This window comes from Oryzias melastigma, linkage group LG21 (genome assembly GCF_002922805.2).
Source record: "Oryzias melastigma strain HK-1 linkage group LG21, ASM292280v2, whole genome shotgun sequence".
In the NCBI taxonomy this organism is placed as follows: domain Eukaryota; kingdom Metazoa; phylum Chordata; class Actinopteri; order Beloniformes; family Adrianichthyidae; genus Oryzias; species Oryzias melastigma.
In genome coordinates this window covers 3,481,566-3,507,923 of record NC_050532.1, presented here as the reverse complement: position 1 = coordinate 3,507,923, position 26,358 = coordinate 3,481,566, and the positions used below count along the sequence as shown (strand labels likewise).

General features: G+C 38.6%; 1 protein-coding gene across 1 annotated transcript in view; it reads right to left on the bottom strand.

Moving 5' to 3' along the window:
* Window positions 1-26,358, bottom strand: part of sox1a (SRY-box transcription factor 1a) — a 121,932-nt gene that overhangs the window by 43,438 nt on the left and 52,136 nt on the right. Inside the window, exon 2 of the transcript XR_002920781.2 lies at window positions 25,826-25,897. The gene's annotated coding sequence lies outside the window, so the exon portion shown is untranslated. The remainder of the gene's footprint in view (window positions 1-25,825; window positions 25,898-26,358) is intronic.

Here is a 26,358-nt window from a genome sequence, read left to right as displayed (position 1 = left end):
TTCACAGTGATGAGTTTGAGTGCCACAATTTGTTATAAAAGATACAGAGGCATGGAAGACCAAATTTAATGAGCGCAAAGCCTTAACTGGAGCACGTGTGTATAAAACATCCCCATAATCTAAGACAGGAAGAAATGTTGCAGCAACAAGTCTTTTTCTTGCATGAAAAGAAAAACAGAGCTTGTTTCTGAGGTAGAAACTCAGTTTTAGGCGCAGCTTTTTCACAAGAGAACTGACATGCGGCTTAAACGACAATGAATCATCAATTAAAATTCCCAAATATTTAAAAGTATTTACAACTTCAATAACTGAGCCATCTGGAGCAAATATAGGGGAGATGTCTGTCTGTTTGTTTTTTTGGTTGGAAAATAACATGACTTTAGTTTTATTTGTGCTTAAAGAAAGACTCAATTCGGAGAAATTGTGACAAACAGCTGTAAATGCTAACTGTAATTTCTTTGTGGCTTCAGTGAGTGAAGCTGCGCAAGAATATAAAATCACATCATTGACATAAAAATGATAACTTGAATCACTTACATTTTGTCCTATGTCATTAATATAAATTGTAAAAAGGAGAGGACCCAGAACAAACCCTTGTGGCACACCACAGGTGACAGAACATCAGAAAGCTGGTCCTTCCATGTCAGTGAGATAATTGGACATCCAGCCAACCGCTTGCTTTGAGAGTCCAATATTCTCTAACCTGTTCTTTAAAATCAGATGGTCAACAGAATCATTTTGTGGGATGTCTTGTGAATACGCTATCATGTGGTGTCAGTTTTTTATTTACTTGTTGCAAATAAGGTTGGGAGTTAGGCCCAGTCCGAGTTATTCCCTTCTCCTTCATTTGAAGCAGCATTTTCAGTGCAAGTGGTGTGGGGAAAATGTTTTTTTGTCAATCTGACCCACAAAGTACCCAGTTGTGAGGGTAAACCACATCGCAATAAGAAGCGCTTTTCTTCGTGTGGGTTCGCTCTGAACCACAGAAGTTTACATTTAAATGTAAGTAATGACTTTTTGTTGTAGCATAACCTGGTGTTATGTACATTCAAGTGCTGAAAGTTCACTGCTTCCGCTAGCGGACCTGCGATTATTGGTGATGTCATCCGAATTATGAGACACTATTTTTTCACAAGCCTCCGTTTGGAGGGCTAAATGAAGGGGAAGGGAGAAGGGACGAATTCTGATTGGACATTTGTGTTGTCACAGTAATGTTAGTTTTAGTGCTATCAGTCTGTTTTTTTTTTAAGTGTTGCAAACAAGGTTGGAAGATAAAGGTTTTGCAATTATGCTAATGCCTGAAACTTTTTATGTGGCTAACGTGTAGAATGTCACAACCAAGTTCTTGAGTTACTGTGAGCTCCTCCAGAAGTCCTAAAGACCTAGACAGTGTTAACTAAAAGACATACCTGGTTTTTAATACTAAGTAGTTGTCGCCATCTTATTTTCTTTTACCATATATTTAGCAGTATAAGCCGCACTTTAAGATCCACTCTAATGAAAATTGTGCTTTTGGTGTTTTTAGCATGTTCTTATAGCATTTTCCTCATATTGGGGAACATGTATGAAATAGTTTAAGATTAAATCTGGGTTTCTGAGTATTTCTTTATATTGGATCGGGGAGCAGATGAAAACCTGCAGTTTGAAAAAGTTCAGGTTTGTGTCACAGCAACTGCCAAAGTCTCCGTTCACTGCTACAGTTCTGAAACATCCACTTGCAGACAAGTAGATCCATTAGCAGCTTCATTTTCCTCATCTGAGCTGGAATCTGGCTCAAAACTGTGCAGCTCTGATGTTTGCCTTTTTTTTGGCTATTCTAATGTTAGCTTGGGTTTGTGAGGTTCTAGCTAACAGGGGGGTGTAAACAAAGGGCTGATGGGAAATTAGCTGAACAGACCTGTACACAACTCAAGAGGCAAATTTCTGATTGTGGTGGGTGACATCTGTCGGGTATGGCTCTGGCATGAATACCCTTTTAAATGGGAAGGGGCGGAGCTTCCCAATAAAGTCTCAGACTCTTGTAGGTAGCAGGGATGACTGCTGGGACCTCACTGTTTGTGTGACAGCTGTGTGAACCACTTAGTAAATGTGATTTTATAATAACAACCATGTTTGATTTAGCAGTCTTTTAAATGATGCATTTTATTTGACTGGGTGAGTTTTTTTGAGGACAACCTACTGGATGTAGGTGCTTGAAACCACTGGTATACAGCATTTTATTGTTTCTGATATTTTAAAGTAAATATGTATTTTAACAGATGAGGGACTTTTTTAAATTATTATGTTTGTTCCCAGTCATTCACGTACTCACATATTCTGCTTTCTATTTACTGTTTCTCCAGCTCGCTTTTAGGCGTCTACAGCAGACTGTTTATTTATTTATTTATTTTTTTACTTTTTGTTTGTCACTTTTGTTTGGGTCCCTTCTGGGTCATCATAATTTCTGATGTTAATCGTTGTTACATCCAAGCACATTTAAGCATGAGCATGTGAGGTGGTTTTTTTGGTTTTATTGTGATTTTCTGCTGCTTTTGTTACCTGTGTGCTGTGTTTTCAAGGGCTTTAGCTGCCTTGCTGGTGTGGTGAGTTTTACTCGGTTCTATGACAGCTAAGTGGGAAAAGAGAAAAAGATGATCAGATTTGAGACCGGAATACCTTTTCTCTGTTCGATAATATGATCAATTTATATGAATGCGACTGCCTTTAATATATCCACAATGCACAGAAGCTCTTGTAACATAATGAACTCCTGCTGCACTGCTGAAAACATGTCTTAAAAAACAACAAAGGCTTTTTGATTTGAGCTGAAAACAACAAAATTATAATAAAAAGATCACTAGGAGCAATTTTACAACAAAAAATATATAGTTGGGGTGGGACTTCAAAAGCATTAATTTTTTTTCAAAAAGTGACAGTGTGCCATATAATCTGAGGCGCCTTATATATGGATTCACTCTGGTTGATGTCAAAGCGATTTTGAAAGGTACCCGGTGCTCTGTCAGAAAGTACTCTGTTTTTTGTACTGGTGGCAAACAAGTTTGGGTATTATTGTAATGAGCTAGCACAGCTAACGTGTAGCTGTGACGAACTGTGATTTTTATGTGTTACTAAGAAGGTTGAAACTTAGCATAATTACAGTAACATTTGCTTTCTTTTTACTAACACAGTTGGGAGTTACAGGTATTGTATGCAAACGTGGCAAGCGTATAGAGATGTTCAAGTATGTTTTTTTTAATGTGTTATAGATTGGGAGTTAGCGTTGTCACAGTTTAGCGGTATCAGTCTGTCTTTTTTTTAGCATTTTACAAACAAGGTTGGGAGTTATAGGAACTGTGAATACGCTAATGCAGCTAACGCCTCTAATGGTGCATTCACACCGGATGCGGTAGAGGTGTCAAGTTTCAATGTTAAGCCAATGTAAAGACATGATCTGACGTGGCGCGATTTTGGCGTCAGGAGTAGCTCGGAGCGGTGAGGGGTAAACCGATCAAGAACTCTGCTTTGGGCGCGAGACGTTCTCAGTGACTATATCAAAGGGTAGAATAAGAGATTCAATATGCCGGCTTGAGTGAGCATTTTTGTCCTGTAGACTGTCCGAGTTACTGTTGGGCAAAGGCGGAATACACCCTGGACAGGTTGCCAGCCAGTCACAGAGCTCACAGAGCTGGATGGATGGCTACGCTAGCCAGCTGCCTGGTGGACAGCTTAGCTAGCGAGCTCTTCTCCTCAAGCTTCGGCAGAGCTATCAAACACTGTCCAGATCTAGTGAGGTCTACTGCCCAGGCTGCTGGTCCCAATGAAAAAGAGAACCCCCAGTTTTATTTTTATTTTCCCAATCTCGGGTTAATGCTCAAACTGAGCCACAGACAATAGATAATTATTTGACAGTGGGCCTTATAATCCAGCACGCCCTAGAATGTAAAAAATATGACACACACACATTAATTATCTTGCAAATTTCCTCAAAGTGCAGACTACTTCGCATTAAAAGAGTAATTCATCTAACAGGCAGCTGTGGAACCAGAGAAAGCCTGATGGTGTTCAATGCATTTGAAAACAGTGTTACTGTGGAAGTTGAACAGAAATATAAGAAATAAGATAACACAACATCCATGGATTAGATGATTAAGTAAACATATCTTACTATAAATATAATAAGTCATTCACATTGTTCCTTGTTTTGGGCTTAAATGGAGAAGTGAACTATCCAGGGTGAACCCTGTCTTTTCTCTGAAGTAGCTGGGATAGGCTCCTGCACCCCTGATGACCCTGCACAAGGCTCAGATAGAATTGTAGATGAATGGATGGATGGAGTTAAAGTCCTAGTATGCGGTCACACACCAGAGTGCACAAATATTCCCTTAACATTTGACCTCTCCCTTGAAGGAGCAGTGAAATGCCGCCTGGCCCTGTCCAGGACCCCTTTTGGCGGTTTTGAACCCCAATCTGACACTCAATGCCAAGTGTCAAGAAGGGAGGCATTGGGTCCTGTTTGTAGTCTTTGGTATGACTTGAATGTGGATTAAAACCCACAGTCTCCTGCTCTCACTTTGCTTTAGAAAAAAAGTGCCTTCCAAAAGACTGAAGGTAAAAGTTAGAAAAGAAGCAGCATTTTGCATTTAAGTCAGTTTTGGATCAGACTGTGCAGAAGATTGTTCACTAAAGTTAGTGATATTAAACAATTCAAACTTGGTTTCTGTTTGAATCCAGAATATTTTAAATACTGAGTAACTCAAAAGTTCATGTCTTTATAGAAAACATGAATAGAGGTATGTGCTTTATAACAATTTATAAACTTAAACATTCTTTATAAAACTTTTTATTTATTCATTCCTTAGCTTTATCATAACGTTTTTCAGAATTACTGTCAGTGTTTATTTTTTAAACTCCTACTGTAAGAGCAAAATTCTGCTGTTAAACATTCTTTTTTCTTGTTTCTACAATAATATTTTGCACTTTTTTCAAACATTTTTAATGTATATACTACTGAGGCGTTTGGATCCATGTGCAAGCAGGTAAGATTTAATGGCGACCAAAACAGGCAAGGGCAAAAACAGACATAGTCACAGGCCAGGTGGAGGTAAAAAACGTGGAAAAAAACAGAGAGGAGAGTAAACAAGCAAAGGTCAAAACAAGAAAAGGTAACAACGTACAGAGAATCGCTCAGTGATCGCTAGGAGACACCAGGCAATACTACGCAAGGAGTGAGGTCAAAACTCGGCATATAAATATGGAGAGACTAAAGAAGATGAAATAGATACAGCAGATGAAAGAAATAGCAGAGGAGGGAGGGGTCAAGGATGTCGTCCGAGGTGACCCAGGAATTTTCTTCTGGGCCTTACCCCTCCCAGTCCACCAGATATTGAAGTCGACCACCCCGCCTCCAGAAATCCAGGATCCTGTTGATGAGGTAGGCCTCATCGCCATCCACTATCAAAGTGGGCACCGTGGTGTCGACGGACTCGGGAGGCGGATTCCTATCAGAGGGTCCGATGGCAGGTTTGAGCAGGCAGACGTGGAAGGTCGGGGAGATGCAGTATGCTGGAGGTAAGGCGAGACGGAACGACACGGGCTTGACTTGCTTTAAGACTTTAAAGGGACCCACAAACCTCGGACTGAGTTTCCTGCAAGGCAGCTTCAGCTCAAGATCCAGAGCAGACAGCCACACCTCCTGGCCAGGTAGAATGTTGGGCTCTGGACAACAGTGCCGATGAGCCTGTGTTTGGAACTGATGGATGGCCTGCCATAGCTGGACGGTTGCTGCCTTCCAGTCTCTTTGCTGCGCTGAAACCAGTCGTCCACGGCTGGTAGGTCTGTGGGGCCCCCTGACCAGGGGAAGAATGGAGGCTGAAAACCCAGAACACACTGGAATGGGGTTAAGCCAGTGGATGCCTCAGCGAGTTCTGTGCATATTTGGCCCAAACCAGTCCTCCTGACATTGACAACAATAGGCTCGTAGGAACCAGAGGATTGCTTCCACTCCCGTGCTTTACAGTAGGTATGGTGTTCTTTGGATGCAACTCAGCATTCTTTTTTCTCCAAACAGTAGGGATTTTGGTTTCATCTGACAAAAGCGTGTTTTCTTCTTCTGGATCATCCAAATGCTCTCTAACAAACTTTAGACGAGCCGGCACGTGTGCTGGGTTTAGCAGGAGGACCCGTCTGCCACTACAGGATTTGAGTCCCTGGTGGCATAGTTTGTCACTGATGGTAGCCTTTGTTACTTTGGTCCCAGCTCTCTGCAGGTCATTCACTAGATCCCCTGTGATGTTCTAGGATTATTGGTCACTGTTCCTGTGATCATTTTGAGATCTCACAGGGAGCCCCAGATGGAGGGAGATTATCAGTGGTCTTGTATGTCTTCTATCTCCTAATTATTGACTTCTTCTCATCAAGCTGCTTACCTATTGCAGACTCTGTCTTCCCAGCCTGGTGCAAGGCAACAGTTTTGTTTTTGGTGTCCTTAGACAGCTCTTTGGTGGAGTTTGGAGCATGACTGTTTGAGGTGATGGACAGGTGTCTTTTATGTAGATAACGAGTTCAAACAGGTGTCATCAATACAGGTAACGAGTGGAGGACAGAAGATCCTCTTACAGAAGAAGTTACAGGTCTGTGCTTGTTTGTAGGTGATCAAATACTTATTTTCCACCATAAATTACAAATAAACTCTTAAAAAAAATCAGACAATGTGATTTTTTGGATTTTTCTTCAAATTTTGTCTCTAATAGTTAAGATATAAGGAAAATTAGAGGTCTTTCCCATCTTTTTAAGTGGGAGAACTTGCACAATTGCTGGCTGACTAAATACTTTTTCACTGTATGTGATCACACAGAACAAATGTGTAAACTATTGTAAAAAGTCAACTTAAACAGATTTGTTTCTCACCGTCAGTGCGCGGTCCTCATGTTACTACTTGTGCCGTCTCCTCCAGAAATTCACCGCTTGGCCTTAGTTTTGTTTCACTAAAAGTGATGCCACCAGTTCCTTCTCCTGAGACCTCTGTCGCTTGAGTATTTTCTGCAGATGACAGAGCTTTTCTGCTGTGATGGAAGTCTGCGTTTTCCAGGGTGAAAAGAAGTTCCTCTCGAACTGGACCTGATTCAACCTCAAGGATTTTAGCTGAAAACGGCGCACCATCTCACCTGTGCGACAAAGGCACCAACACCTCTGAAAATCACACAAAAAAGATTTAACAAAAAGCACAAAACAGGAAATAAGAAGCCAGAGGAATATGGTTCTGTGATGTGTAACAGGTGTTGAATATCTACTATAATGTTTATGGTTTTTTTTAATTAAGTGTTTGTACTTTCAAAAACTAAAGTTTAGCATGAAACATAAAAAACTTCATTTTCTTGCTAAAACGATTAAATACATGTTTTTTTCACGACAATCTTCAAGAACTCTAAAGATAATCATCCTCAGAAATAAATTCCCCTCATTTGAGGAACCAGAGAAGGTCATGTGTTTGTTATAAATTAATCTCATTTGTTTCCTATTCCAGGTGAACGTTGCATCACTTTTTTTAACTTTCTGTATCTAAACACTGGGGGGCAAAGTCAGGAACTGACAATAAAAGCTGAACCTTTAACCTCTTTAAAAAGCTTCAGTTCATGTCTGCACATTTTTTGAGATTTAGTAATAAAATAGTTTAAAAGAGATGTACTTATTTTTGTTTTTGTTTTACAAAAGCTTTTCAAATGAAACCCCTAGGTCAGATTGAGTTTAATTAAAATAATCTTCAGTGATCTTTTCTGATTTTTTAACAACTGCTTTGCTTTCAGCTTTTTGCTGGAGATTTATTTATTCAAAGTCATGAAATCCATAAAACTCGAAGGTCACGATAACAGTCAACGTTCAAGAGAGGTTTCACTCAAAGCCGGATAAACATTTAGGTTTTTTATTTTGAGTCGCTCCGTTTTCTGACCTGCTTGTTCTTAGCTGAAACGACAGCAAGTGAACAGCCGTAATTATGCTGGAATCATGCAGATAAACTGTCAACTTTAGACGTACCGCTGAAAAACAGGAAAACAACGAGGAGGAGCAGATTGCAAAAAGGTGAAAGGGTGGAAAAAAGCACAAAGAAGAAGTAGATGTCTTGGCAGGAAGAAACTAAATTTCAGGCTTCTTCGGTGAACACGAAGAAGAAACCGACTCTTATGAGTGAAGCGCTGACTGACTTAAGGCGGCGGAGACTTGGATGGAAGATCTGGGAGTGCAGCTTGAATGGTACGCAGCCTTGAGCTGGGAGCTACTATGTATTCTACTATTGATAGAACTATATGGAAACACAACAAAAGATGGATTCTATGTGTATGTGACAAGAGGGCATGCACTTATAAAAAATATATATTTTTTTTCTGAATGTAAAGTTTGGCCCCATTCAAATACTACTACTTTTGTTTTACTTTTAAACTATGAGAGGTTAAAATATTAAATTCTGATTATTTTTGTTTAAAACATTTTGTAGATTATTTTCAGACTTCCTAAAATATAGTGAAAAATTGCTTTATAGAATTGCCAAAATTGCTAAAAGGTAATGTTTTTTAACTTTTTGCTCCAGCAAATAAAAAGTTTTTCCTTCTTTCCTTTGAAATGTCAAGAAAATTGAAAATAGATGATTTAATTGATCATTTACGACAGAAAAAAAAATGTGATTTGTGATTTTATTTTTCCAACATGCCAATAACAATTCAGCAAGGAAACACAACTGATAATAAAGAAAAAGGATCTTGACAACAAAGATAAACAAAAAAACGAACACATTTTATAATAAAATTTGATTCTTAGGGCACTTCAAATAAATGTAAAAAAAATTTGTTTTTAGGAATTGATCTGTCTCAAGTAATAAAAAAAGAAGCCAACAAAAAATATATTTATAAATAATAAAGCAAAAAATTAAAGCAAATAAATGTAAATGTATGTTTGCATCCACATACATACACATGTAAATGATGCAATTCTAATTACTTTTAATGAGATAGATATTTGTGCGTATACATATAATAAAATAAATGCATTGAATGTGAAATGATTCAATAACTGCCTCAATGATTAACTCTTTATTTTTATTTTGAGCTCGAGCACACATATATATACTCACTTAAAACCATTGTTACATCCTGCTGCTGCAGCCTGGTTTTCCCATCCAGTTCCCCTTGGCTCACCTGGCAGGTGTGGCCAATCTCCCTTGATTGGCTGGTGTCCATTTAAGCCAGAGGCAGCCACACCAAGCCAGGCAGGGAGCAGAGCAGCAGGCTGGGTGGTGGTTTGTGTGGTGTTGGTTTGGTGATTGGTTTTTGACATTTGTTTTGTCCTCAGCAATCTTAGATTGCTGGGTTTTGTTATGTTAGTTTGGGGTTGGACCTTGGTAGTTCTGATTTGCGGGCTTTCTTTAATTTGTGTTGATTAGGTAGTTTTCTTAGGCAGCCCTTAGCAGGGAGCTGCTGACTCCGACGGTTGTCATGACTGGGTCAGCAGTCTCCCTGACTTCTTTTTCTTTTGGCCAAGGTTCCAACTCCATTTTGGTTTGTTCTTTTAACCTTAACCACTATTTTCTTTACTTCATTTCAGGACACAGGTTTTCCGTTTATCTTAATAAACTGTGTTCCTTTTATGTTGGTGTCCAATCTCAAATGTTATTGTCCCCTTTGATGGCTATCCCCTAGACTCCGGGCCAATTTTCCATTGGGGACGTAACATATGGGGGCTCGTCCGGGATCTGAACCCCCCCTGTCTGGGTTAGACTCCATTTTGGACAGGGTTGTGGTCTGTCTTTTGCAGCCTCTATTGCCCTGTGTAATCTGGCAATATTGTTGCGGGTGCTCATTTGTACATTTATGTTAGTACTTCGTTTGGGGTCATGTTTCTGTGTGTGTTGTGCCTCGTGCTGTTACTTTGTGTAAGCCTTTAGGCTGTAATAGTACTCGGTTTAGGAGGTACACTTCGTTGTGCCTCGTGCTATTACTTCGTTTAGTCTCTTGGCTGTGACAGTACTTTGTTTAGGAGGCACACTTCGTTATACCTCGTGCTGGCACTCAGTCTAAGTTCTTTTGGTTGTGTCAGTACTTTGTCTGGGGTACATTTCTTTGTGCCTCGTGCTGACACTTTGTTTAACCATCAGGACTGTGCCAGTACTTCGTTTGGGGTATGTGGGTTATGTGTGTGACCTCGTACTGACATGTTTAAGTTTTGGGGATTTATCCTTATTTGACCAGTGGACTTCTTTTTGTTGGGTAATACTCGTTTGGGGGTCTGTCTCTTTGCAGACTGTATTGCCTTCATTCTCTGCCCTGGTTTTGCTGTGCACATTTTCTTTTGGACACTAGCATATGATTTATTTTTGTGGTTTGCTGCCCCTGCCTCACTCACTCACCTTTTGTGTAAATCTCTTTTTTTGTGTGTGTGTGTGTGTAACACCTTTATTTGTTGTGAACATGTGTTTTGTTTTGCAGGATTTTTCACTACCACATGTTCACATTTATGGGAGGAGGTGTTACATCCTGCTGCTGCAGCCTGGCTTTCCCATCCAGTTCCCCTTGGCTCACCTGGCAGGTGTGGCCAATCTCCCTTGATTGGCTGGTGTCCATTTAAGCCAGAGGCAGCCACACCAAGCCAGGCAGGGAGCAGAGCAGCAGGCTGGGTGGTGGTTTGTGTGGTGTTGGTTTGGTGATTGGTTTTTGACATTTGTTTTGTCCTCAGCAATCTTAGATTGCTGGGTTTTGTTATGTTAGTTTGGGGTTGGGCCTTGGTAGTTCTGATTTGCGGGCTTTCTTTAATTTGTGTTCATTAGGTAGTTTTGTTAGGCAGCCGTTAGCAGGGAGCTGCTGACTCCGACGGTTGTCATGACTGGGTCAGCAGTCTCCCTGACTTCTTTTTCTTTTGGCCAAGGTCCCAACTCCATTTTGGTTTGTTCTTTTAACCTTAACCACCAAATTTCTCTGCTTTATTTCAGGACACAGGTTTCCGTTTATTTTAATAAACTGTGTTCCTTTTATGTTGGTGTCCACTCTTTAATGTTATTGTCCCCTCTCATAGATATCCCCTAGACACCGGGCCAATTTTCTATTGGGGACGTAACACCATACAAAGCACACATTTAACCTCTATATACTAAGTGTTGAGATACACATGAATACATTTCAACACTTGTATGTCAATAATACTCTTTTTAACCCCTTTTTTCACAAATACTTTATTTTTCTAGCTCAAAAAAGAGGTTAAAAGGAAGGAAACTTTCTATATATTGTCTTTTTGCCCAAACATTCCTGCTTGATATTTAAAAATTCTACAAAATAACTGATAAAATATAAAAAAGCATAAGTTGATTGTTCAGATATCATGTAAATGAAGCATTTTTGGGAACAGTAACAGCCACAAAGATAAAATAATGTACTTTAGCTACTTGTAGAAGTAAATAATGCAGCGGAAAAAGAGCAGCTTAACGCTGCAGCCACAAATACAAATATAAATATATTCAAAAAAACATGGATTTCAATGTTGCCATGCAGATTCATGTCAGTGTAAAGAAGGATAACACACAAAGTGGAAACAAGGTTGGGGTTCAAGTGCTGTGAGGCTAATTAGTTTTCAAATGAAACCATTTTACTGAATAACGTCTGTATTTACGAGTTCAGGGTAATTCTTTTTTTTATTTTTATTTTTTTACTTTATTTTAATCCTCCACCCCATCTGTCTTTTCTTTTTGATCACAAAAAATTTTAATCGACTTTTTTCCACTTCCTCTTTCTGCTGTTTGATGGAAAGTCTGACAAAAGGATGCGGAAAAAGGGATCCTGCATTTCTGCACCTCTAATGTCTTACCAACGAGGATATGGTCAAATTTAGAAAGACACGGTTTACGCTTTAGTGAGGTCTGCACTGTTGCACGCATTCAGCGCCTGGAAGGTTGCAGGAACACGCAGCGCCGCTTTAAGTGGAAGTAGATCAGCCTTGATTTGAAAAGAAGGAGAAAAGTTTACTTTTATGTCTCTTTCTTTTTAAATGGAGACGCTCGTGCTTCGCTGCTGCACTAATTTCAATCTTATTAATGAAGAAGGACTCAGGTGCGGCAGAATCCTTCAGTGAGGGACATCCGTGGCTGACAGTGCCAGGGGAAGGCTGTGTCATCCAATCTTAATTGCTAATGAACAAACACAAGAATTTTCTCTCAAATTCATTATCGTCACAATGAATGAATTCAAGGTTTCTTTGGTTGCCGCTCTCAGTGCATTATCTTCCCATCAGCCTGTCGATCACCTTGGCCCCACAAATGAAGCCTTGTGCACCTCCACACGGCGAGGAACAAAGACACACCCAAACACACGGCAGACACCCAAAACAGAAAATCAGATCAGCTAATTAAGATGTGGAGGATGAGTGGGAAGTTAACTCAAACAGGGCCGGACAGATGTCTCACTCCGCTGACTTCAAAGGCTATTCAAAGAACACAGGGCCATGTAATGTGATTTAGATATAATGCTTCCAGGTCAGGGGTGATGGCTACACCGCTGGGCAGCCGGAGAGCAGCTGACAAGCGTGTAACTAACCATGACGGATGGGAATTCAATTGACTGCCTACTCCATACACTTTAAGCCGGACAGGAACAAATTACCTTGTCAGCTGAAGCGGGAGAAAAAATTCATCTGTTCCGAGAATATTTCTTGACACATATGGGAACTGTAATCATGTCAGACAGTGCTGTTTTGGGAGGGAAATCCTACCGTTTTAGTGTGAAATGGCGCTGCACGTAAGACTGCGGTGCTTCATTTAACGCGGGAAAGCCACATGTCACCTTATGTAACGTAGACAATGGAGATTAGGATGTTTTCAGGCAGATTAAATGGCTCTACACCTCTGAGAGTCCAACCAAAAGACATTTTAATGGAAACATTCAACCTTTTTTAAAAGGTGTCAAGTTGTTGCATTAACTGTGGTTTATTAATGACAGAAAAATTATTGCATTATTGTTTTTAATTGCTTTAATCTCATTTTTAATCTATATTGTATGAGGGATACTTACTGATGAGGTGTCTGTTGTCTGTCATTTTGTTTTGACGCAGAGACGGTTGATTCCACTAAGTCATTTCTGTAATGCCATGGTCTGGGTGAATACTCGATTCTGATTGGCTGCTGGGTGTGGATTAAAAAGAGAAAATCCATGTTCACCTCAAAAAGAAGTTCCGGTCACATGGCCCAAATGTTCTATATTACTGCGCAGGTTTCTTTAAAACAAACATTTTTTTCATCATCTGGACAGAAACAAGTGGTGAGAGGTGAACTTTCTCTATGAATCATAGACGGTACAAAGACAGAACTGGACAGCTCATCTCCTCCCTCACTGCGTTCCAAACAGGAAGTACCCGCTGGTCTCAGAAAGCCAAAGTCTCATAGACTTCTATTTAAAAATCAAACCACTATTACTCACTATTACTCACTACTATTGTCTTCATCGCGAGTTATTTAAGGTATAAGCTAGCCAATCAGATGCCTCGGTCAGCATATATATCGTTTTTCTTTACTGTTAAATTCAAGGTCAGCTCAGCCATGGGTTGGCACGTTACCATGACAACACACCGCAAATCTTCGGCCTAATCCGAATTCTTCCCTTCTCTATATCCATATTTATGATCTTATAGTACTTTTGGCACACTAAGTAACAGTATATTTTCTGAAATAATTGTTATTTCTGTGAACTCTTTTCCTACCTGGAACTGAGACGCCTTGATCTATGAGGCTCCGCCTTTCGCTCCTTGTGGGCGCCGCCCATTTCATGACGTCATACTAGAGCCAGCCTCGTCATGTATACGTGTCACCAAAAAACAAACAATATCCACATTTTTGCAAAGACGAGTGTGCATATAAAATGGCAATCACCACTAGCTTCACGGAAAAACTGTGTGTGTTAGCCTGGGGGCGGAGCTGGCAGTGCAATCACTTCCTGCAAGGGGTTGTTCCCCCCAGGGTTGTTTTTAGTGAGTAATTACCATCAGAATACACTTTAAAGCTCAAAAAGTGGATTTTGTATGATATAGGTCCTTTAAGCATCTGATGCAGGAAACACCAAAATATAAACTGAAGTGTGATAAAGTCTGTAGTACTCATAGCTTTTTTGATTCTTTTGTTATCAGACACGTTATTTAAAACATACCTGATACGTTCCGTCTTCGTCGAAACATATCAGGTAGGTTTTAAATAATGTGTCTGATAACAAAAGAATCAAAAAGCAATAAAAACTGAAGTACCAAATGATCAGGTAGATCTGACATCTAATCAAGGCCTCATACAATATGGTCAAGAATATCTCCATTCTTGGAGTTCTGTGGGAAAAATTGAAAATTGTTCCAACTGCAAATGTTTTAGTGTTCATGTATTTATTGTCTTTGCTTGCACTGGAAAAACACAAAAGGAAAAGTGACAGATGTTCACACAGAGCTCTAAAATGGACTGGACCAAAATTGTCAAAATTGTAAGGTTAGGGGTCTTTCAGCAGGACAATGACCTGAGAGACACTTCAAAAGCACTCGGAGACGGTTATACAAAGTGTTGGAGAGTTTCGCAGAAAGAACACCAGTGGAAAGTTCTTAAAACGGCGTTTGGGAGAAGAAGTCCTTCAAATCTGACTGACCTGGAGCCGTTTTCAGAGGAAGAGTGGTCCAACATTCCAGAAGTGAGTTGTAAAGTCATTTACGGCTGCAGGAAAGGACAGATTTTTTTTTTTTCCTAATTCATAGTAAAGTACATTTTGGAGTTCTGTTTGAACTTTTTTCAGTTTTCTCCTTCAATTCTACATAAAATCAAATAACGTGACAACTAAAACATTTGCAATTGGAGCAAATTACTCAAAATTACATTTTAATATGTTTGGCCATAACTTATCACATACAAATACTATATAAAAGTAAGCAGGAAGCAGCATGAAAGTATGATTTTTTTTGTTCTTCTGTCCAGTGACACGACATGTAGCGCATAGTACCAAAACCTGGTACCCAAACCTGAGACTGGACCAGATGCGGTACCAGGCGCGAACTGGACGCGGTACCGGATGTGATCTGCTGTTGATCAAAATATTTTTTACTAGAATATCGTGAAAATTTAATGCATGAATCGTTGGCTAAGAACCATATAACACACACTATGACTATATGAGGAATGTGGGTGCGGTTAACGAAAAACCTTGGTTGCCATGGAAATCCAAAAATTTACTTTTGCCGATTCTTCTAAAAACGACACAGACTTGTTCGTCTCCCTCAAGCAACCAAAACATAAAATAGTTGCTATGGGGATAAAACCAACAGAAAGGCTGCCATTTTGAAAAAGAAGTGGTGTTTCATGAATTTTGTCACGTGCAGCTCTGGAGGACGGCAGGGGAGAGTGAAGGGCGTGGGGGTTGCTCAGGTGAAAGGGGTAATGGAGAAGTGGGTTCTGGGCAGGGGTGAGAGTCCGGGTGGGTAGTCCCTGTGAGCCACACAATGTCACTCACAGCTTTAAATTTCAGTCTTTTAGGATTTGCACATTTCGATCTGGTTTGTTTGATGGTTCGTCCATCTCAATGGACATAATTTCATTTTATTGTAATTTTTTTCCCTTAATATTTTAATTAAAAAAGTTTATTTTTGTTGTTTTTAAACTCTATTACCCTAGATAAAGGACATGTAACTCAGTCAAGACTAGTTGTAGAATTTTTTTTGTTTAATGTTTTTTTTGATTCAGTAAAGTTAAAAAAAAAACTTAAAAAAATATTTTTATATTTTTTGACTCATTTAATTTTACCTTTTTGGCGTCTTCAGAATTCTGGGTAATTTCATTGATACATTTCAAGGCTGTGCAGCTTGGCCTCACACTTGTTAAACCATTTACTCAGAGACAGGTACAGCTTTTTTAAATCAAAGGACAGGGACAAACATCCACTGATCCTTTTTGATTTTTTTACATGCAGCATGAATCCAGTGTATTAAGGATGAAATTAAATCATTGATGGATATTTTTGTGCTTAATATTAGCTCTAAAAACAAGGTACCTGTAAAGCCATGATCTAAGAAACATCAAATGTAACTAAATGAAATATGGAGCGTTCAGACGGACTGTTAGGAAAACTATGCAGAAGTAAGTTAAGCAATTAAGGTACTGAAGGGTTAACGTTTTTTTTCTTTTCCCTGTGATGCTCTTCGCTCTTTCCTGCACTCCGAGAAATTAATAGGAGAAATTAGCAAAGCAATTACCACTTTTAATTGGACTAAGTCTTCGGGTCCTGTCACAGAGGCACAATTTTAAGCCTCCTCGCGCTCGTCTCCCTCGCCTTTTCACTATTATTAATTTCTGGGTTTCTCTTTTAGCCTTTGACGTCTGAATCACTGAGGGTGAACTACTGTCAGCTTCCCCTCGATTATTATCTTGCTGCTGTCTTTCTATCTTTCTGTGGAAAGATGCACAAAAGCCTGATCCCTCCGTACTCCAGTGTTTTTTTCTCTCCCCTCCCCTATTCTTAAGGAAAGGAAGCAAAGGTGCTGCAGGCGAACTCACTTCATTTGGAAATAGCTTTAAAGACCTTTTCTGATAAAAAGCTGTGTTTTTTAACAAGTTCTTGTAGCATTTTTCTCACAATGATGGACATATATAAAGAAAACTAAGATTAAAATTGCATTTCTGAGTATTTTGTTTACTCAAATCGTTGTGAATCAGATGAAAGAATGTTTGTTTGGGGGTGTGAAGGGCTGTAAGCTAGCGGGAGAACATGTAAATTCATGATTGGTGGAGTAGTGTTTTGAGGATAAACGAATCTTGTTTTATGGTATCATTGGCTAAAATAAGGCAAAATAGTAAATTAAACATCAATTTTTGTAAAAGGTTTTGAGTAAAAACCAAACATCTACAAAATAGAATGAACTCTGGTATATCTGTAGAAGTATTTCTCATAGTGTCTTTCTTATCGCCACCGTGAAGTTCTAACATTCTAAGCGAGTAGGAAGAGATTTTTCATTTGCTCACACAAAACATTTTTGCTGTAGAGATTATTGCCTTTTTCCTCCAATATATTTGAACCAGACTTTGTCAAATAAAATATAAAAATCACTGAATGTCTTTTCTGCTAACCAGGAAAATGTGTTTGGATCAGCCAACACACCTGAGCGGACAAAACCTGCCTAAAAACCTGGTGAAGGTGTGAGGTGTATGATTTACGTAGACATTTCATTGGAAGTGTTGGCTTGAACGAACATAGCATTGCACAAACACTACTATCCTTTCCCACACTCAATGTGCGTTCCCAAAAGCAGCTCCAAAAGCCACGCCCCCTCAGAGGAGATTTTGGAAACAGTAGTAGTTTATAAATCAATAATGCAAATATTTTTTGTGGCTCTTGATTTTTTTGGGATTCTAACAGCAAACGCTGGGGTAACTTTCTCATAATTTCTAGTAGAGTTTGAGCTCATGTCACACTAGAGACTGAGGAGTTTTCCTGACATTTGATTACACATTGGTCCTGAAGGACATTTTAAAACAAACCTTTCAGACATTAAAAAAAATTAATAGCTTTAAGTTCACTGAACAATTAGGCTTCATTGTTCTTTTTCTCTGGTGAAGCTGATTTCTAAACACAACTGAGGCAAAACTTGCACACTTTTCTATTGTTGCTGTTCTCAATGAGCTCTTGAGTGAAGGCTGAATCAAAGATATTACACTTTTGAGTAGATTGAGAAAAATAAAATAATTCTATATTTTTTTATATAATTATTTACATTTTAGCATCGCTACGCCTACAAATAGATTTCTTCCCCATCCTACTTTTCTTGTACATAATATTTACATGAAGTGACACTAAAACCTTTACTCCACAGTTTTTGTGTGGTTTTACTTCTTAAGCAAACATCACCCAGTTCATTGGGTAAGTATGTCTGAACATTTTATTCAGCTTTTTCTTGTGTGAAGAGAAAACAAATGTAGATTTTTTTTAAATATTTGTGTGATTTTGAAGGGGATATATATATATAGATATATGGATGGATGGATAGATGGCTGGGAAACAATTTTGCCTCTGTCAGACAGATATTTTGGGATTTTACTGCCTCATATTAAGTCTCATAATAAAATGAATACATTATAATATGAAATTTTACTACTAAGAATTTTATTAAAAATCACATTTTAAAACTTCTATGATATCTAACAAGATAAAAGTGTAATCTGATAACATATTATCAGTGATAAAAATGTTCTAATACCTGTATAAATGTAAAGTGTCTGCAGAAAGTTGGTTTATTTGGCATAAATGGAACAAACTATTTTGATTTCTGGAATAATCTAAAGTTTTTAACTAGAAGTTACAAACCAGAACATGATAAATATGTTTTAAAAAGGAAGAATAGTTAAGTAAAGGGTGGGATTAAATAAATTATCTTCCTGTCTGTCAGACTCAGCGCTCTGTCTCCCCCTCTGGTCACCGGTGGGAGCTGTCTCCAGAGTACTGACTGCACTACATCTCCCAGCAGCCCCAGCGGACAGTTCCTGGATGCTGCTCAGCTGACTCTCATTGCCAATTACCCACAGGACACTTAAACACTCCATAGAGGCTCACTCGGTGCAAAGTATTGTTTGTGGCGTCCTGCCTGCATTACTGAGCCTTTCTATCTGGACCTGATCTTCTGTTTCTGACCCCACTTTGTCTGATTGTTTTCTGCCTGTCCTGACCCTCACCTGGACTCTGGCATCTCTAGTCTCTTCCTTTGTGATCCCATGCTCATGATTAACCTCTACCTGTCTGACCCTGATTTAGCTTTGTGGACTTTTTGCTGTGTTTATATCTCCTCTGAACTAATAAACCTGCTGCAGGTGGATCCAGCTGTCTGCCTGTTTGTGACACTATCACTGCTTTTTAAGCTATTAGTTAAACTGTTTTGGTCAAACTTCATATTTAATGGGTTCAATGGGTCATAGGTATGTATGTATAATTAGAAATGGTTTATTTTAAGCAAGAATAAAAAAAATAATCCACATGCAATATAATCAATCATCAGAAGTTTACATCCATAAAGAGATGTCAAACACAGGATAACTAGACATCAAGAGATTGCCTGAAAGGGAGTAGAGGAAGCAAATGTATATAATCCCATCCCAGCTCAACCATACCATTTCCTTTACGTGTATTTTCATTATCCAATTCATAACTTAAGATTAGATATTTATATCTTTCCAACAAAGATTCAGGTTAAGAATCCTCAAGTAAATAGTAGATATAACACTATTTCAGACTTTGTCATTACATATGCAGATTTATTATCAAAGTTTATTCAGACAAAATGTGCAAATTATTTTTCATTAGAGAAAAAAATCATTACTGTAAATCAAGTGTCAAACATCAACAAAAATATTCATGCATGCAGATTATTTTAAATTGGAAGAGTTATTAATGTAAAGCAAGTATCATGTAATATTTCAATAGAAAAATCAGATAAATCAGATAAAAATAAATTTAAAAATATGTACAGATCAAAGTTTTTCAATAGAAAAGTACAAATATGTTAATGTATGATCATTATAAAGGTGTTATTTATATGTGTATGTAGATATGGATATGTCTTGTTTGCTTTATATTTTATTATTAAAGCATGACTAATCATCTTAAGTTTGGTATATCTATGTATTCATGTAAATTATCTTTTTTCATTTCAATTGCTTGAAATAAATTGATTTCAAACTTGTTTGAGTGTTCTTAAATTCTGTTGACAAGGTCTTGGATTCATTTAGATTAGATTATAGATTTTAGATACGTAGGAACAAAACTTTAGTACTCAAATCTTCAATAAAAAACAACGAGATTGGAAAAAACAGTAGCTCATTGGAAAAATGAAACTCATCCTCATTTCAACTGTTTCCCTTGAAAAAACAAAACAGGGAAAGGATTATCCTGATCTCTGTAGAGTCTGGGGGATTCTCTTGCTGTTAGTCAATACTTCTCTTAGCGATCCATTTATTAGACTGATCCTTGAGTGGTCCACTCCAGCTGGAGTTTTCCCTCAAAAGGTGAAGCGATGGAGGCATCTGTTGGCCCTGATATCTTTGACTTATCCGACTCTTGGTGACGGGGAAAGACGGACACCTTTGAAGCTCCTCAGATACATTAGCTGTGAAAACCCCCGGACCAGAGCGGCCATTCCCATCGGGGCCACTCAGAGATCGTTCTGCCCTGATGGGCTGATGGGAATCAGAAGAAATCAATAAGCAATGATAGACTTCTGCCGTCCACTCAGCTAATCCTGTTAGTGATAGCTGTGGATTTAATCGAGTGGACGCCGAGAGACAAGTGTATGTGTGCACACACGCCCGTCCGAGTACACTTAACGCCAGCAAATCCTGCTGGATAAGATCACTTTCACTCCTCTGTTGTCATTTCTGAGGCGAGCAGGGAGACAACTCTTCAGGAGATGAGGAGAATCGGGCAACTTATTAAATCCCATTGCTTATAAGTTGGAACAGTCTCGCTGAAGATGTGGAATAAAGACATACTTTGTCTTTATGATCACCCGATAAAGCTTTTTTTTTTGATATGGAGATCATAGGAGGCGCTCCAGTGAGTGAGATGGACTTCCTCCGACGGGAGCCGTCTCTCCTCACATCCTATACATATCAAAGTGACATAAACCCTGATAACTGCACTCAATACAGCAGCCACACATCTGTTGCAAAGTATTTCTGAGTTAATACTCAACCGCCCTTCCTCCTCCTCCTCCTCCTCCTATGAATAGACGTTATAAAAGTAGGCCCCAGTGGCACATGTTTAAAGGTACATTAAGAGAGCACATCAATTGCAGATGACATAATCCCTAGCCCTCCTTTCAGCTGCTCTCTCACTTCCTTAATCTCTCCGTTCAGAATAACCCCCATCTTCTAACAGCCTGAAAGCTCCCTTCATCTTCTCCTCAAGCTGGCTGTGAAGCCACAAGCTGCCTAGGGAGGGAGGGAGGAGAAGAGGAGGTATCACAGCAAGTCTGATTAAATTAGCGCTCGGATGCAGATTTTTTTTCTGTGCCGTCTCTTGTCTCCTCTCATCTTCTCTGACTGCGTGGCGTCTTTGAAAATCAGATGAAGTTGTTTTCTGGAGTTTTTTTTTTCACTTTTATGTTGATCCGTCAGGTTTGTTTGCTGGCTTTCAACTGAGTTCTGCCTGGGTGTTTGACAAGATCCGCGGCATTTGAAGGTTTGGCGTATTAATAAATGAATAAATACACACATAAATGCTCCTGACTCACACTTTCAATGATTTCCCTGGAGAAGTTCTTCCATTTTTAAGGTTTCCTCCAACCGCGGAGTTCTTAAGATGACTCATTATCTGGGAAACTTTTTCCCCTCTGAACACCAGAATCAGCTTCTGCCCACAAAGAACATGCTGGAAAGTCCAAACTTAGAAAAGTTACTTTTTTTAAGAGAATAATGACCAGAACTGCAGCTGAGGAATATTTTAACTGAAGCTAGAAAACTTTCTCCATTGGGTTTGAATTTGCTTTAGAAAGATGCTTAGCTGACATTCCTGATTCACACCATCTCCACACCTCTTTTCTTTTCACTGAGGAGTAGTTAAAGAATTCAGTATTGACTTGGACATTACACACAGCGATGATATCACCCCCCATGAAGCACTAAAGACTGGGGTATTCATTAGGTTGGGCTGCAATTTTGTTTTAAATCCAATTATGTTACATAGAAAGGTTCGTTCTTTTGTCTTTTTGTAGGAAAATTTTAGCAAAATGGATCTTTTAAGAAGGTTATTCTTAAATGTATGTTACTTCTTGATGAAAGTGGATAGACTAATCCTGATCCCGATCTTTAAAATCCCAGCCCTGGAGGCTTTGAGTTTGACACCCCGTCGAGACTGTAAACTTCATAATTTTCAGACTTCCCCCATTAAATTCTGATGACTTTAACAATGTTCTGAAAAAAGGCAAAGACAATATTAACTCACAATGAGATCCACTTATTGGTCAACATTCCAACCTATCAACTTATTACCTCCTACTCCTCTGAGAGTAATCATGCAAAATTGATATTTAAATAAGAAAAAAAACATATTCTGAGCGCAAAAATGTGCAACAGATTCATTTAAAATATGACTTTTTAACAGGCGAGTCAATGGAGAATTACTCTCTACTGCCACCTGCTTCTAGTGGTTAATGGAGAAACTGCAACATTTAATACTTTGTTCCATTTTTTGAATTGAAATGGTAAATTGTAAATAGCGTATAATTATAAGGTATTTTTCTTTCTTCATTAAGACTTAAAATGCTTTACAGTCTCATTCACACACACTGATGACAGCCCTGCTGCCATGAATGGCAACAACCTGTAAGCACAAGATACAATGTCCAGACACTCAGACCAGTACGTCTGATTGTTTTTCAAATATCTAATTCAGCTCACAACTCAATGGTTGTACAACTTCCCTAGATATTTTTGCTTAACAGAGTTTGGAAATAAATTTTGCTTGAGTTTGTGTAAAATTCAGACAATTACGTTAACAAAAATGCAGGTAAATGATGAAAGGTTAATGACTTAACCACAAGTAAATTTCAAAATAAAAGACAAATGTATGGCACAAATTCAATATAATACATGTATAATGATTTCCCAGAGTTTTCATTCAATCTAAGGAACCTTGAGAAAAAAAATGAATGTGTGAATTCTGCTGTTGTATTACATTGATGAAGTCTTTTTCCATCGTACCCGGAACCAAAATACCTTCCATAAAAATTCCAACTGGAATATTTGATTTTGTTTAAAAAAATCCTTTACTTTCCTAACTTTTACTAATTCCAACCAGAATTCCTATTTTATACAAACTTTGCTCCACAGATATCATTATGCACCACCCCCATATTTCCCTCAGAATCCTAAGTTATCATGGGGGGAAAAAAATCACAATATGGAAATTGTGCAATTTTATTACTTCTTTCCATTCAGAGTGTGAACCATCGCCATTGTCCTGCTTCTTCTTCATTGACCACATCCTGCCTCCGCCCATCTGCTCCAACAAGGTGATGTTTATCTCCGGCAGGAGGAAATTAAAGCCTTGCTTCATGAGCCGCCGATATGCAAATCTCATACAGTGCAAATAGATTGGGAAGCTCGCGTAGAAGGACAGTCAGTGTTGGGCTTCAATAATTTGCAATCAAGACGACGGGGAGCACTGAGATGCACATGTGGCATCCTAAAAAACATTTTTTTTTTAAATAACAGGACGTTGAGATATTAAAATGAAAATAAATAAAGATTGGGAGGGAGGATGAAGACTTAAGCTCAAAAATATATAAAAATGATAATAAAAAATCCAGGATTTATTGAGCATTTTCCATCACTGTGGAGGTGGTTTAATAACTTTTGTTCAAGCACAGGTGAATGCTTATCTGACACGCACACAGAGTATGGAAATAAGTTCCTGTGATATCCCCATTATGGGGGATATGTATTTTCTTGAACTCACAAAATTGGAAAGTAATAGCAGCCATGCAAAGAAGCCGTGCAGTTGTGGAGTATGTAATTTTGATACGTATTAGTGTTATTGTCAGGCAGGGTGTATGGGCTGTTTCCTTGTGTGATTGCAAGTCTTGCTTGTATTGTGGGAGGAAAGCAGACGGGAGAAGATAGTATTAAACCTGTCCTTGCCATTCCAATCTGTCTGCATGTTTCTCTTTATCATTCTGCAGTTTCTATCCACTTACGCTATAATTAAGTTTCCTGACCCCTGCCTTGCAGCCTTAACTAGGCATTGGGAAATATACAGCCACTGCAGATCTCTTAGCCTGATGTGCTCCCTCCCTCACTCCCTCCCTCCCTCCCACCTCCTCCACTCGTCTCCTTCCCTGATTCAGAAAAAAAAAATCTGTCTCCTGCTGCCTCTCCCTTTCCTTTCTGGCCTATAATGGAATAAGAATTATTAATGGAGTAATTGTGTGGCACACGTCTGAGATTCTCTCGCATTTTTGATGCTTGATTATCAGGCGGTTTGCCCCCCCACCACCCTACCTTGCCCCCCCCCCCTTTTTTTTTTTTTTTGCGAAGCATACAAACAATGCAGCATCACACTTCTCAAATCTACGGTGGCCCTGAAGGGCCACTAACAAATAACAGAAAAAACGTAAAGATCATAATGGCAATTAAAAAAAAAAAAAACTAATGTTAAAGAAAGGAACATTTTGGAAATCAAAACAAATAAACCCTTATATTGTGTTTGGGTCAAAATTGACCAGTTTAGAAGTATGAAAATGAGTCAGTTTTGACCCGAACACAATATATAGGGTGACAACGAAACAAAATAAAAATGATACAGAATGACACAGAAATGATTCCAGAAATCAAACCAAACACAATAAGAAAACAGATGTACTATGGGACATCACTGATTGGATGATGAGTTTTTTCCAAAAGCCACTCCAATGTCCATATACTAATAAAGTTTTATGATTAGTACAGATTAGGATTGGGTTGGTAAAGTCGATTAATCGATCTAAGCTTAACAGATCAATAATCAATCCATAAAAGTAGGCATAACGCTGAAGTCCGCTAGCTTGATGCTTACTTATAATGAGGTTTCCCATAGGATGGCTAATGCTAACGTGCGGTCGACCTAGACATACATTTCTGACTAAATGAACATCCTTATTACTCACAGGCATGACATTTCCAAACTCTTTAAAGGAAATATTTTTTAAAGTAACTATTTGTGGTCTAAAACCCTGATTTTTATTTTTTATTTTTTATTTTTTATTTTTTTTTTGCTCATACTTTCTTCTTCTTCTGGAATAAGGTGTAATGCTATAGCGCGATCGCCACCTAGTGGCCAAACTGAAACGTCCTCCAGGAGAAGAAGAACAATTATTAGAACTTCTCCATGTAACTCTGTATGGTATTAACAATCTTATTATAATTTCACTAATACATTTTACAGTATGTAAACTGTATCAGATTTATATGGATATCTAAAAAATTGGTATCGATCCAGACTTTGGTGAGTCAAATCGAATCAGTTCTGGAAATTATCGGTGATACCCAGCCCAGATCATATCCTGTATCGCTTCAAATCAAATACATTTTAGTTAAAAAGATGGACAAATGTCATTCTGTCAGTGATGTCTCATATTAGCCACCTTCTCCAGTGTATTTTTATAGGTATCCACACATGACCCAGATTATCCACTGGATGTTTCTGCCAGACTTCACACCTGCATGTGAGGCTGCAGCGTTCTGTTCATCTTGCAGTGATCATCTCTAAATGGGTTCTTGGCCTTAATTCAAACACATATAGTGATTTCACCATTTTCTCTTTATTCTATTTTTTTCAATCCATGCATTACAAATTAGGACATTTTTCTTCACAAAACCACTTTATCAGCTTCTTAAGGTAAGTTAGTTGATGCCAATTACACTACGGGTCAATTTTGTTGTTGTTTTCTCCAACTCCTTCTGTAGATACTTTTTTCTCGTTAGCAGTGAATGATGGATTAGGTTCCATTTGTTAGTATAGAATGCGTCATAGCTTTGCAATGATACCTCCCCCTTCTTGGAAAGGACAAGAAACCAAAAAGTTACGTCACTTTGAACACTCCAGTCTCTGTTTCATTTTGATTTCTGGAAATAACTTGTTTTCTGAAATGTTCATTTTTTTTAATTGTGGAATTCTGGAATTTTGTTTAGATTTATACAAAGTAATATCGCTTTCTTATTAAATGTTTTAGCGATTTGGACTTCAGGGCCACCGTACATATCCCATAATCTGCCCGCCTTTCTCCTAAAATGCACACAAACTCCCGACACAAAAGAGCGATATGTGTTTTGGTCACACACCTGAACGCTGGTGGAGGAGGACGGAGGTTCCTGGTGATGAGGAGATTCCACCGCCTCCCTTTAAGCTCCAACCTGTCCGATAAAATGGAGAAAGAAGGAAAAAAATACTCATATGTAGCAATAAACCTCCAGCATGTTTTCAGAAGAAACCTCTCTTGTATCATAATTAGACTAATTCATTTAAATCAGTGCTATCTAAATACAGTGACAAGACAAAATGAACATCTACCCTGCAGCACATAGCCTCAGCCCATACGTTCCTATAGTGAAACACACCCTCGTAGGATTAGAGCAGAAGAATAGAGGGATTATTATTTCATGACCTTTCAATCCGCTGCCTGTCAGATTGAACTAAAGCCATATATGCTGCTGGAGGACTAATCTCCTTCTCCCTTTGTGTCCGCAAGGGATGTGTCATTTCTTTATCCCCTCTATCCAGATTTACTCCATAAAATAAACTTCCTAGCTTGATCTGATAAGAAGCCATCTCCTTACCGGGATAAGGCTGTGGTGCTTCGTCTCCCTGCTTCCCC